We start from the raw sequence: 14392 nt of genomic DNA on the forward strand, positions 1-14392 counted from the left end.
CGACTGAAATGATTCATGCAAAATTCAAATTTTTTTAGGAGAGTTGCAGAAAGCTTGGACTACTTGCACTAATACTTCCTCAAATTTGTGCAGTGGAGATCTATAATACAAAGTTAGCATGGCATATAGAGCCACGCTTTAATAGGACATAAGTGCGTGATACGTTGATGTGATTGGTTAAGTTGTAATTAGTGATGCCTGATATTAAAATTTCTGGCCGATACCGATTTCCGATATTAAGATTTCTGATATCGCCGATAACCGATATTACCGATGTCGCTATCCAGTTTTTGTTCACACCGAAAAATAAGTAAGCACTGTGAGAACATGAAGACTATTCAAAAGAAGCCCATACTAAATTAGACCACATAGTCTTCTTTATAACAAAAGTAAAACATATTTAAACATATTTTAACATATTTAACGCTCAAGTCCAGAACCATTTAAGTAATATCGCGGGCAGCTGTGGCAGAGCATGTTGTCCTCCAATCACAAGGTTGGCGGTTCAATCCTCCCCCCTCCACAGTCAAAGTGTCCTTGAACCTGAAGTTGCTCCCAATGGCAGGCAGCACCTTGCATGGCAGCTCTGTCGCCATTGGTGTGTGAATGGGTGAATGAGAAACACATTGTAAAGTGCTTTGGATAAAAGCGCTATATAAGTGCAGACCAATATCAAGTGTAGAGATGAAGGCGCGAATGTTAGACAATCATTGGTTTTTCACATTGGCTAAATTTGCTCATTGGACCGATACCAATACTGGAAAAAACACTAATATCGAAGTGGTCACCGATATATTGTGCATCCCCAGTTGTAATAAAAGGTCTTAAATTAGTTGTTTGAAGATTAATGGTAACAATATGAGCCTATTCCTCACTCAACAATCAAAAAAAAAAGGGTAGTCAATTGAGGCTTTACATATAGACTCTAAAATAAATTAAATAATACATATATCTAACTCGTTCCTTTCCCTCTGTTGATATTCCCCTCTGAGTCCAGGGATCCAGACCAAAGACCACCCAGTCTCTGCTTCAATAGACCACCACCACCACGCTTATCAGTGCTCCACAGAAACCCCCATATCTCCAATTTGGTCTTTTACGGCTCTGAGGGCTGATAAGGTTCCCCAGATGTTAGCAGCTCCCCCGTGGACTCCTAACATCTGATATCAACCTATAGTTAAAAACCCTCACATCTGATACTTATAGAAGTGTCATGCCTTGTGATTTGGATGCACGCTGTTGTGTTTTGCCAGACTTAAATCAGTTTGTCCCAAAGGCTTGTTAATTGAAAAAAACAAAACAGTTTTTTAATGTTGATGATGAAACCCATTCACAAACTGTATGGATTAATGCCCTGCTCTCCCTCCTCCCTCCTTCCTGTGTGCAGCAGAGAGTCAGAAGCTTATATCACCCTCTCTCTCTCTTTATCTCTCTCCGAGACTCCATCGTCTTTCACACAGAGAAACAGCCGGACTAGAAGGGGAGATAGATGAAGCTGTAATCTCGGGGAGCTGATATATATTTGGTGTTTCTGTGCTTAGAGTTCCAAATGGGCCAGAGGAGGATGGCGGTCGCACTTGGTCTTCAATTTCTCTCAGGCTGGATGTGCAGAATGAATGACGAGGAGAAGGAGACTCACACAGCCAATCTGGCACATGAGGAAACAGTATTAATGCAGGAAAAACAATGCATGTGTGTGTATACGTGCATGAGTGTAAGTCAGTGGCTCAGGGTGTAGGTAGACTCCCACAGTGCGCCATGCAGGGAATAAAAGCGGTTTTCACACAGCAACTTCCATGCAGCAGGTTTTAAGCTTCGTCAAGTGAGACAGAGTTATGAAAAAGCACCCTGGAAATAAGGTGATGCTTACTTCAAAATAAAAGCATTGGGAATATTCCACTCTACACAAACGTTTTGCAAATAAATAAGAAGAAAAGTAAATAAACTATCATACAATGCTCATTAAAAGTAGACTTTATACAAATTAATAACAAAAAACAGAGCAAAAAAATCTAAACCAATAAAAATATTTGTACACAATTCTGAAAAAGTACATCTTTATCATAGATTTTAAAAACTCAATTCCAGATCATTTTGCTGACTAAATTAAATATTGCATTTGAGACCCTATAGCAATATATGTAGTCCAAATACACCTAGCTAGCTGAAACATTAGGGTTAAGATTACAATATTACATACTTTACCAAATTACCCAACTAATTAACAAAAATATATATACTCCAAATATATGCACTCCAAAATTACTCATAGACTCAGACTGAGCCTGCTAGGCCGAATAAATAGTTGATTCCAAATGGAAGTCACATCTTGTAACAGATTAGCACGCTGGATATATAATTGGAGATCCAACCCAGCACCTGTTTTAAATGCTGACAATAGATGTTTTTTAATTCTTAAATGCACAATGTGGGGATGCAAAACCAGGCTTTACTGGGATTCTTTTACTGAATTTAGTGAGTATTCTAACATAGGAAGTTTGGACTTGTGATAGAAGCATGGATAACAGTTTTCAAGTTCTCTATTGACAGAAACATTCTTATTCTGGAACATTTTAAAAGTGCAACAAGACAGACTGGAAAACAGTTCAAAATGTAGTTTGGTGTCAAAGATAACCTTTAGATTAGGAATTGGTGTATAACTTCAAGTTGTCTTAAGCTACGAGAACAATGGAGCCAACTCAAAGAGATGCTATTGAACTCATTTTGTTGTGAAAATATTGCATAAAAAAGCCATGGGGTGGTTCACAGTATAAATTCTGACCGCTGACAACAACAAGCAAAGCCCATTACACGGCTTCGCAGACAATCATAGAACTAGCATCGCATTCAGTTGCAGCATTTTATTTTATTTTTTTTCAAAATCATTTCTTTTCAGATGTTTTCCCAAGCAGCTGCATTATACCAACATAACCAACCCCACTGAACCACATACTAGATATGAACCTGTAGTTCTGACCAATCAATTAATGTTTAAACTGATTTCATAGAATATGAAAATGTTGTAATATGGAAATTTGGACATATATTTTCTTTTTACAGGTTTTCTCATTAAAATATGTAATGTTTAGGTTTAGCTGTAAATGAAGTAGTAACTATTCTAGCTTTGTAAATAAACAAAAAGCAAATCAAAGCAAAAGCACAACTTTAGGAATTGTACCATATTTTTATTCAGTAGATGATTACATAAACAAGTTGGTTTACTACATGACAGTCTTGCCTGCATAAAGCAGCTTTCACACAGGATGCGGAACCGGAAACACTTTTATTTTTATTGCTTGTGCACGCCGGGAGGTGATCCCGCGCGCTCGCTGGGTGAACTTTGACTCCTGCGCTGTGACGTAGCACCGGTCAGCCAATAGGAAGGAGGCATGTCGTCTGCCTGCTGGAGGAAAACACTTGTTGTGTGTCTGAAGTCACCGAATTATGTGCCACAACTTTGCGGTTGTGACACAGGGAGAAAAGTTTTCTTAATAGCAACGACATTACCTACGGTCAGTGCTATGACATGGCATATGTTTTGAATTGGCGCCATATACATAATATTGAACTGAACGTAACAACGCTGACGTTTATCGCGTTCTAGCTAGGCTAATGCTAACGCTCGCTACCTAGCACTGGACAATTACATCTTCGCTGTTGAAGCTTTAAACTGAAAGCTTCCGGTTTGAGAAGATAGTGACATGACCCCGCTGGAAGTTCTAAAACTCTTCCTATTTTCTTCGTAATCTGCGACTCTCCGGGAGATGTGCGCTGAAACAGGTAAATACTACTTCCTGTGTGAACGCCAATATTTATTTAGTTTTAGTGGATTGCTTAAAAAAATAAAATAAAAAATAAATAAAAATAAAGAAGCAATTAAATGAATGAATCATGTGCAAATGTGAGTAATGACCTGAGCTGTAAACATTGCCTATGTCGCTGCAAAAGAAGCCAGACTTCAACTTTTTTTTTTCTAAGATTATGTATGAGCGTGGTTTTATTTTGAAATCCTCTCCAGGTAGTGGCGCTCCTGTATTTTATCCGGCTTGCCGCTCGTCATGCCGCTGCGCTGTGTGGATTAACAGTGCGGGAGACGCGACCTGCGAGGAGGACCGAGGATCAGCGGGACTGGACCGTTAAGCTTTCGGTGTGAGAGTCACGGGGCGGCTGCTTCACCGGGACGTTACCTGCTCTCCTGTTCTGCTCTGCTCTTTTCTATACCCTGTTTTATTTTATTTTTTTTGTCTCTCTCTCTTTTCTCCTTTACTCCCGACTGCAGAGGAGACGCACAGAGTTAACAGAGGCTGAGCGACGTGAACAGAGACTCGGAGAAAGAGAGAGAGAGAGAGGGAGGGAGAGGGAGTGAAAATCCAAAAATCCTTTATTGAAGGTCCAAACGGAACCAGGAGATGTGGATTGTTTCATAGCCAAGAAAGTCTGCTTTACCCAGTGGATTTCAGAAAGAATGGAATAACTGGACTTTGCCACCCTTTCACCTGGGATATTTTCTATCTTGCGGTGGAATTCTTCCTGTTTCACCTGCCGGAGGTGAAAAAGGAGGAGGAGGGAGGAGGAAAAAAGAAGAAAAAGGTAGAGAGTGAAGGGAGGAGGAGAGGAACGGTTTGGTGAGCTGGGAGAACCGTTCCAGTTTTTTTTTTTTTTTTTCTCCCTTTCCCCCCCTCTCGGATGGGATTCTTCCTTCAAGCCGCGGATGGAGGGATGAAACCGGGAGCGAAGAAGACGGGGGAGAGTGAGAAAGAGAGAGGAGGGAGAAAAAGAGGAGGATGTAGTCGTCGGGCGCTGTGAGAATGCAAAGCGGACGCACCCCTCTGGAAGACAGGATTGAACTATAAACCCAAACGGAATTTACAGCCACCCAAAGGATATTACACACATTTTACCTCGATACGCACATATATGGGGCATATTGTCTTGTCTGGAGCCTATCTGTGTGGAGTTACAACTACCATCACCACTGTCTTTGTAATAATGGGATTTGGAGAGATAATTGCGCCCTGACACTCGGTGAACCAAGGAAACATACACGGAAAGAGGTAAAGTTGAAACTCCTATATATATATCCTCTTTTACGCACCACCTATCTATCTATCTATCTATCTATCTATCTATCTATCTATCTATCTAGACTCCTCATTCCTTGTGCCTGCGTCTGTTGGAGCAGGACAACCATGGTTGTTGGGGGGTAAAAGAGTTATTTCTAGATTTCCTTGCATTGACATTTAGTCTGGATGCTGGAGCGGGGCGGGAGGGAGGCAGAGCGGGTGTATTTTTGAGAGCAGGCAGGGTGGTGGTGGTGATGGTGGTGGTGGGGTGCTGCATGTAGAGAGAAGGTGCTGAAAGAAAAAAAAAAAGCAGCATTGGGAACATTGCAAGGTCAAAAAAATTGCTATAAGTTGGAGAGGCTCCGTGGTTGTGTGTGTGCGCACTGGTCTCCGGTCGGTGGACTCAGCTGTGAGCTACATGTCAGCAGCGGCTCTGCACCCCCTCCGTACATGCGTGTACGCGGGCCAGAGCAGCCAGAAAGAATGGAAAAAAAAAAACTTATGCGTGTGCGCGCTGTGCGTCTCCAGCCACCCGCACTTTAGTGTTTTAAATGTCCATGCAGCGGCTGGTGCGCAAAAAGACGCTGCGCCTCGATTCCCCCGTTTCCCCACCGTCCTCTGTGCGCCACACACTGCACCTGTACCTCAAAAGACGACTGGGGCGGGAAATGGGGTGGGGGTGGTGTGCTCATATGCACAAAATGTATATATATGTATATTGGATTCATCTGTGTGTGTGCGCGTGCGCAATGCAACCCCGGCCGTACACCTTTTTTTCTTGGCACAGAATTAAACTGTGGAGCGATGGAGTGTGTGTGTGTGTGTGTGTGTGTGCGCGCGCAGCGTGCTTGTCAGTTTCAAATGATGATATGGAGTTGCGTGTGCGTGCGTGTGTGCGTGCGTCCGCGTGCCCGCCCTGACATACAACACTGGATATTTGACACCAGTGAATGGAGCAAGAGATAATGGTATCCTGTGCTGTGCATTTGAAATCCAGTTTGGGCACCATAGTGAAAAAAAAAAAAAAAGGGAAGTGCTTTCTGGTGTTTTGCATACACACATGTTGTGGTGCAGTGTATCATGCACGTGTGTGTGTTTATTCAACGAAGAAACCTGAGATTCAGAAAAACTCATCATACACACTGTAGTTGAAGAATTCCGTCTTTGTGCTGCTCCATTATCTCTCTGTTAATGGAAGCGTATTCTGAGCTGTCTTCATGTCAAGAGGACCTCGGTTGCCGTGAACCTCTCGGAGCAAGGCAGCATGATGGATTTTGGGAGCTCTACAATAGAGGAGGGAATCTGTTTAAACTGTAAAAACCATAAGCTTTACACATATTACGTCTTGGGTAGATTCCACTTATACTGAATGTACACATGATGGTCTGTGCCTGCTACACTTTATATGGCTCTTCAGCAGAGATAATTTCAGTTTCATCCCTTTTTACATATATTTTTTTGACAGTATTCAGCAGCTGGGAGGTTTAATTTTGCATTCAGCCTACAGAAAGGAATTGATTTAAAAAAAATGGAAACAGTTGAGGGTTTACTTTCTTTATGAGAGACATACTGCATGGGATATAGGAATACTGTAATAACAATTAAGCACAGGTTATTGTGGGGTAGGCTAGAGTGAAGTTGGTTGCTGAACTGAGCCTATGGAGCATGCTAAATGATGGCCATTGACACAGAGTTCCTTGTGAAGGCTTCCTAAGCAATTTGATAATGATGTAGAGAAAATCAATAGAAATCATCTCATTTTAACCAAACCTTTTGCCAGTGAAGGTCTGCGGAGCTTAATGTGCCGCTAATTTAGAACTGTGATATGTCAACATTCGAAAATTGCCCACTTTCTGTTTTTTTTTTTTCTTCTCTCTCTTCCCCTCCCATGGCTCTATCTCTTGCTGGCTGGGAGTTTCATGAGTTCGTACCGGTACAGTAGCTCGCATTGATTGATCAAGGCAATAAATTTATGCACACGAGCCACTCATGCTGGTGCTAATGGCCCGTGGATATGGAGGCATTATGCAAATGCTTTCCCGGCTCTAGAAAAAGAGTGTGGGTGAACGAGCGAGGCAGAGAAACTGGTGATTTTCAGTCCATTTTAGTTGTGTTTAGCCTCCTATTTACGCCTAAAAGGAGTGGTTTGCCGTGCCATTAGGTTCGGGATGAATGGCAACGCATTTGTGCTCCAGATTGCGTCTTGAGTTTTTTTTTTTTTTTCACCAGGAAATGTAAGACTGGAAAGAAAGAGGTTGTGTTTGAAAGCTATTCCTGACTAGCTTTTTGACATTTGATTTGCTTTGCTGGCATCTGTGTTGAATGAATCAGAACTGTACAGCTTGTAAGCCTCGGCACGGGTTCATGTTTCTCTCTTGATAATGAAAGTTCACTGGATGCCGAAGCACAAACATCTCTCTCATCCTTTATTTTCCTCTTCTCTCTCGTTATTGTTCGCCTCTCTTTCACCCATGCAGCCCTCCCTCCCTCAAACAAAACACGTTGAGCCTTATCTAGCTGTAATGCAGCGGGGTAAAGAGGCTGTAAGGATGGTTCTTTATATTTTATAGGGGCAAGAGGGGGATTTTTATTATGCTAGTCTTTCTTCTTGCCCTCTGTTTATCTCTCTGCAACTTTCCCCCCTCTCTCTTCCTCTCTCTGTTTAGCTGTCTGACAGAGGGCTGCAGGATCCTGCGGAGTGGGTGGTGGAGCTCTAATTCAATTTATTCTACTGCTCAGAAGCAGACAGAGAGAGCAGTGGAGATAGTGAGCGAGAGAGGGAGGGAGAGGGATGGAGACCACAGATGTTAGGGAACATTTCCTATTAGCAGTGGAGAGGCAGGCCTTATATAGGAAGCTGTCCTGACGCTGTGACATCTGCAAGGCTGCTGTGACCGGCCGAAATTCTGTGTGCGCAAAACGAGTGTGTGGTCATTATCAAGGGAGACAACATGGCCTTAAATGCCATCAGAGAGTATGACGAGGGACAACAAACAACAAATCCTCTTCCGTGCTACTCGCCAAAACATCTGCTGACACGCAAATGACTGGCAGCTCCGAGTGAAGCTGTCGCAAGGATACAACTGGCGAAGTCTAAATCCTTACAAGGAAAACAAACAGCTGAGAATCTGCACTGAGAGGAATCTGGCGTGTCGTTAAAATGCTGCATGGAAAATAATTAATTAAAAGACTTCTCATGTGGTCACACAGGGGTTTTCATAAACCACGAGTGCAGGCAAAACCTCAGTGTAGGTTATTGGATTTTAATGTGGCTATCGATGCCATCAGCTGTGGTTGGACGACATGCTGATGTATGTCATTTGTTTTGAATGATTTTTGCAAGAATGGGATGAACTGCTTAATTCGCCACATATTTAATTTACTGCATTATTTATACTGTCATTTATTGATTTTTTTTGACATAACATAGCATCCCCTGGTCCTGGTTCTATCCATATAGCTCACCGATACCACAAGTCTTTGTTTCAACTGGACCTGTAGAAACTTAAACAAACCCTAACATGCATAGATTCATGTTTGTTTTTTTTAAAACATACAGACTTAATCCCAGTGGGACCCAAGCACAGAAAGACCCAAGGATAATTAGACCTTCTGCAAAATGCGGTTAAACCAAACAAACCTTAACAGAGCGAGAACACAGACACCTGTTTGTGTATTTGTTGTTGCTTACAGAGGATAATGTAGTTGTTTTGGATGAATTTCATTAGCGGGCATTCTTTACATGAGTGCAACACAAATTTGGCTGAACTGCAACTTTGTCCTCTTTGTTGACAATTAGCATTGTCCTCTTCAACCAGTGAGTCAGTTTTACCATCTCTGCAAATAACTAGTTTGAATGCTGTCTCTCCAGTTGGACTTAAAATATGAAATTTCATTTCTGTATCTGTAGATATCTGCTGTGGTGTGCCTCAGGGTTTAATATTTGGTCCTCATCTTTTTTTATTTTTTTGAAATTTGTATATGTTTCCACCCAAGTAACCCCAGTTAAAGGCTTTTGTCTTTGATTTTCTTGAAGCTGATGCTAAATGTTAGGAAGCCATAGGCAGCCCGATATAGTGTAGGATGTTTACTGCTTTACTCAACATTTTGGTATTACTTTGATTACCTCGCTGTTTCTGACATATCCAGATCAGCCCTCGAACAGATCTTTTTTACCAGTGTGTCAACTCACCAGACTATTGTGGATTTATTGCCGTTAACCTCTTAGATGACCACAATCTGCTACACAAGTTAGTTTACAAAATATAACTATAAATGAAAGCAAGATTTACCAGTTATGTTTTTTGACTACATGAAATGTTGCTTATCACACGTGACTTCCAAAATACAATCACGTGTTCTTTAAAGTCAGCATTTACACAGTAGTATTTTACAAGCTATTGCTGTGCTGGCACACTGAAACTAGTGCCACAATAGTGTCAAGTTACTCTAAATAGATAGCCTGTCTCTGCCAAGTCAGGATTAGTCCTTGGCTGGCTGGTAGCTTTAGTTAAGTTCCTGCTTAAAATCCACTACCAAGCCTTTAATTATAGTAGAATAGATTTGTTTTGTTGTTGGTAATGTTTGAGTGGCATTTTCTTGGAAATTCAGCTCATCGGTTTTGTGACTGCAGCTGCAACAAACCATCTTTGTAAGTGGTAAATAGATGGAATTTTGTTCAGTCAAAGATGGTCACTTTAAATGTCTCTGTTGCTTCCTTTCTTTTTTTTTTTCTCCTCTCTGTAAGTTAAATTACTCTCACATCCACTTGATCCCTCCACCCCTCTTCCTTCCACACACCTGCTGCTTCACAATCAGCCGTGACGTGTCTGACACTGCATCCTGCTTTAGGAAGCCGGTGGGGAGCATGTTGGAGTGTGTCTGTGTGTGTCTGCGTGATGGTGTGAGCGAGAGGCACGGGTGACATGACAGATGTGAGACATGTTGGCCGATAATGAGCTGTGTGCAGTGCAGATAACTGTGTATGAACGTTACACAATGCAGACAGACTTCTGGCTCCGTGCCTGCTGCCCCACCACCCAGCCTGTCGGCCTGCGTAACTCTCAATCTATACATTATGGCAATTGACACATGTGCAGAAAGAATGTTCAGAGCTGATGAAGCAGACTTGCCATGCCAGCCTCAGTGTCATGAAAGGGAAAAAAGAAACAAGAAATAAAAGAAGAATATCTCAATTAAATCTGTGCCTTCTGGATTTCTGGTTTGTGCTTCTATAAACAAAGCTTACTGTCTCTCTTCACATAATTTTTCAAGTGCAGATTATCACAGCTCACCAAATCGTAACTATTACTTCTTTGACTGTTATATTTTAGTATTTTTTGTGGACCAAAGAGGTACCACAGTCATTGATCAGATCTATTAGTTTACATGTAAAACAAGTCAGTCATCTAGGTGTCAAAATAATTAGTGACTGATAAGCTACAAAAATGTAAAATAAAAACCAAAACCTAAGCATTACTGTTGTTTTGTAATACATAAAAGTATCTTATATTGCACCGTTTACCTTTATTAGTACATTAAAACTTTTGTACTTGACAGATCAACCTTGAATTTGGTGCCAGGAAGTACAGACTCTTTAGATATTTAAATTAAATAATTTAGTGTATATCAGATCAGACGAGATCGGGCGTATTCAGGCTGGTATGGCCGTAATACTGGTGACCTGTCCAGGGTGTCCCCTGCCTTCGCCCTAAGTCGGCTGGGATAGACTCCAGCCCCCCCGCGACCCTAGTGAGGATTAAGTGGTGTATAGATAATGGATGGATGGATGGAATTTAATGTTTTTGCATTAAATGATAAAATTGACTATTTAAGCAATTGGTCATGGTTTTGTTGTATGATATTAAGCATGAAATAGAGAAATATAAACTCAGACCGAAATAGGCCCAGAGCAACTGCTTACCTAACGAAGTTAAAGTCAGAATTTTCTGTTCCAAACTTTGAATGAACTCCATTAGTGGGCATTCTTCAAATGAGTGCAACAGGAATCGGACTTAATTGCAGCTTTGTCCTCTTTGTTGCCAAATAGCATTGTCCTCTTCAACCAGTGAGTCAGTTTTACCATCTCTGCAAATAACTGGTTTGGAGAAATCAGCTATGGTGTGCCTCAGGGATTGGTGTTGGGTCCTCATGTTTTTTTATTTGTATATGCTTCCACCGAAGTAACCCAAGTTAAAGGTTTTTGTCTTTGTTACATAAATATAAAATCAGAGCTGCTTACCTACCGGGGTTAAAGTCAGAATTGTCTTTTCCAAACTTCATCAGTAATCTCACAATCCATTAGATTTATTCCGTGACTCTCTCTGGAACCTCTTAACATGACTGCTGGGGCATTAAATTACTGTACATGTGTTTGAAAATGAAACTGAGTTTAAAATTTAAGCTGGAAAAATGCCCCAAAATGGACGAATGTTAATCTGTATTGTCTTTCATAAAACCCAGAGAGGATTGATAGTTGTTGTAACGCGACTATTCCACATTTTCTGTGTGGAGAAAGGCATACTTGCTGCTTTGAGCTCTCACTCAGCAGGCTGCATCGTTTCAAAGGAGTTTGTGCTGCAGGTTACAGAGCAGCTTTCATGGTCACTTGATGTTTATCTTGCCAACCCAAACTCCCAACCTGTGTTTAATCCTCACTGTAGCTTCACCGACCGGATTCTGGTTTGTTCTCCGTCTCTAAGCTGCATTTTTAACCCGAATGCCTGCAGCATGTTGCCTTTATAAACCTGATGCGTTTGACAGTGTTAGACGTACATTAGTCAGTGACTGATCAGTTGCATGTTGACTCCGTAAATATACTTATTTGCATGTGTCATCTCGATTCAAAGAAACGTTTAGGACTAAAAGGAATTCTTCATTTTTCCCTTCCCGCACAAGCTTTTGAGCCTGTGCAGAGCCCGTTTTCACTGTCAACACAGGACTAATTATAAATAATGCAACACAGTTATCACCAGGGAATTCTACCAGACGTGGCACTCAATCTATGAAACTGGCCCACACTCCATAAAACACCGCTTTAGATTAACACAATCCAACAGTACAGTAGCTCTTGTGAACAAACCCCACGAGTAAAATGTGTGAAGCATTTTTTTCATAAATCAGGAGATGCTTTGTAGTACTTAAAAAAAACATTGTGAAATTCCCTTTGTAGACAGCAGTAGCAGGATCAGACCAGGGCATGATCCTTTTTAAACCACCCTTACATGAGTGTGATAACATTATCTGAACTGTAGCACGCTGAATGTGATGTTTGGTGTAAATTCAGTCAGATACTAGCAGCGCTTCGTGACTTCCCATGTAGGATTTACAGTCTCCATCCTTACCGTCCGCCGCCTACAGAACAGCTGACAGACTTGCTGAGTTTGTGCAACTCTAGACGCCTGTGAGTCGTCAGCCTCTGATAGCGAAACACTCTGACAATGTGTGCGGTCTGTGTTTTCTGCAGAGCTGCATTTGTATGTTGTGCCCGAATGACATGTCACGTCCATGATAAGGATGTCCGTCCAGTTGTCTCTCACACACACAAAACAAAACAAGTTGCTTCCATTTTAACTCTAGGACATCATTCATCCACAGAATATGAACAAACAAGGATTCCTTAACAAATCCACAAAGCTAACACTAGAGAGCACATGTTGACGCTACGCTGAAAAAAGCACAGTAGAATAGTATAAAGAGGTTACTTAACCTACAGCTCTGTCTCCTCTTCTGTGTTGCTGCTTAAAGCTGACCGTAAAGCCAACTCTTACATTATGCAGCACTGCATTGGTGGACCATGTCTAGGTGCGATTTTTGCACGTGCAGCCTATGTGTGTGTGTTTGTATCCCTTTAGAAGATCCTGCTCTGGGCCATTTCCATAAATAACAGTACATTCTCAGTCAACATGTCAGTTTCAATAAGAGTTAAAAACAATAAAGACCACCCCTGGCTTCTCAAGACCCTGACTGTAATATTTGGAGCATTCAAATAATGAATTAAGAGCTATATGTCGTACATCAGTCAGGTTTAGTCATTCATTATACATAACACACATGGGAATCATCATGTCAGCTTTAGTTTAGATATAGGACTGGATGGACAGTACATGAGGAAACCTGAACATTGGGGGAAAATGGGTCACTGCAGCGGCAGAGACATCCTATAGACGAGAATAGCAGAAATAAAGTAAACAATAGAGAGACGATTACATCAAAAGAACATGACGACAATGTCTTTTGTTGTCTTCACACTAAATTTATGATAGAAAAAAAACAATAGGTGGTGAAGTGCAGGCTCACACTTTCAAGTGCATGTGCTGGTGTTCACGTGTATGTTGTATGAACAATGCAGGTGAGACAATGTATACAATAGAAAGGGCCACAGTTTCTATATTGTTCATTGGAGGATAATGCAAATACTCTTTAATTAAAAATGGGCATCAGCACTGTCAACCAGGTATTGTTCCATACTAATATGATGCACTGAAGTACATACTACACCAATACTATGTGCTGCATTTTTTATTTTTTGTTTTAGCAATTTAGCCTGACCATATACAGTATATTTGATTGTTTACATCTTGTGAAATCAGTGGTTTTGTTTTAGTAAAAATGTTTAAGCATCATGGATAGCTACAGTATGCAGCTGCACTTTGGAGACATTTCAGGACCACGGAGAGCTTCACATGTAGCAGCTCATTAAAGTGGACGTTTCAGCACCATGGAGAGCTCAGAATACAGCCTCTCACAGGAGAACATGTGTAAGGGACCATGGACAGTTCCACTTTACACCTAGAAGTTGAATTAGACCTTTCAGAACCATGGACAGCTCAATATTCATGTTGAACTGGACATTTCAGCACCATGGACAGCTCAGTGTGCTGCAAGTCTTTTAAGTTGAAACTTCAGCACCATGGACATTACCAACGACCGGCATGACGTCAAATCCAAGATGCAAAATCCAAGTTTGGCCTTACAGTCAAACAATTTACACTTGTTCATTTCCTAGCTATGTTGACACCACATGAGCTGTAACAATAATTGTGTCATAGATCTCTTTGCAATTCAACGGGTTGTTTTCACTGTAAAGTTGGAGTCTTGTGTTTCCCACCACCAGCCGCCTCAGGATGTAACATTTTGTACCGCATTGATTATTTAATCTGAGGCGATTGATTTAATGTACATGCTCCATCAAACAGTTCACCGTGTATTGTTGCAGTGCTAAGTGAACTATTGCACTCCTGCTGATGTATGTCTTCAAAAGCTATTGCTCTCTGTCTGTATGACACTATTGAACTGCTGCACACAGCCTGACTGACAGCCTGTAGACC

At 41.3% G+C, this 14392-nt stretch overlaps 1 protein-coding gene across 1 annotated transcript in view; it reads left to right on the forward strand.

Annotated features, from left to right (window-relative positions):
- Positions 1 to 4175: 4175 nt before the first annotated feature.
- The window catches only part of LOC103376550 (leucine-rich repeat and fibronectin type-III domain-containing protein 5-like), a 151885-nt gene continuing 141668 nt past the window's right edge, over positions 4176 to 14392 (forward strand). Inside the window, exon 1 of the mRNA XM_008306946.1 lies at positions 4176 to 5054. The gene's annotated coding sequence lies outside the window, so the exon portion shown is untranslated. The remainder of the gene's footprint in view (positions 5055 to 14392) is intronic.

This window comes from Stegastes partitus, unplaced genomic scaffold (genome assembly GCF_000690725.1).
Source record: "Stegastes partitus isolate 25-593 unplaced genomic scaffold, Stegastes_partitus-1.0.2 Scaffold50, whole genome shotgun sequence".
Classification (NCBI taxonomy): Eukaryota; Metazoa; Chordata; class Actinopteri; family Pomacentridae; genus Stegastes; species Stegastes partitus.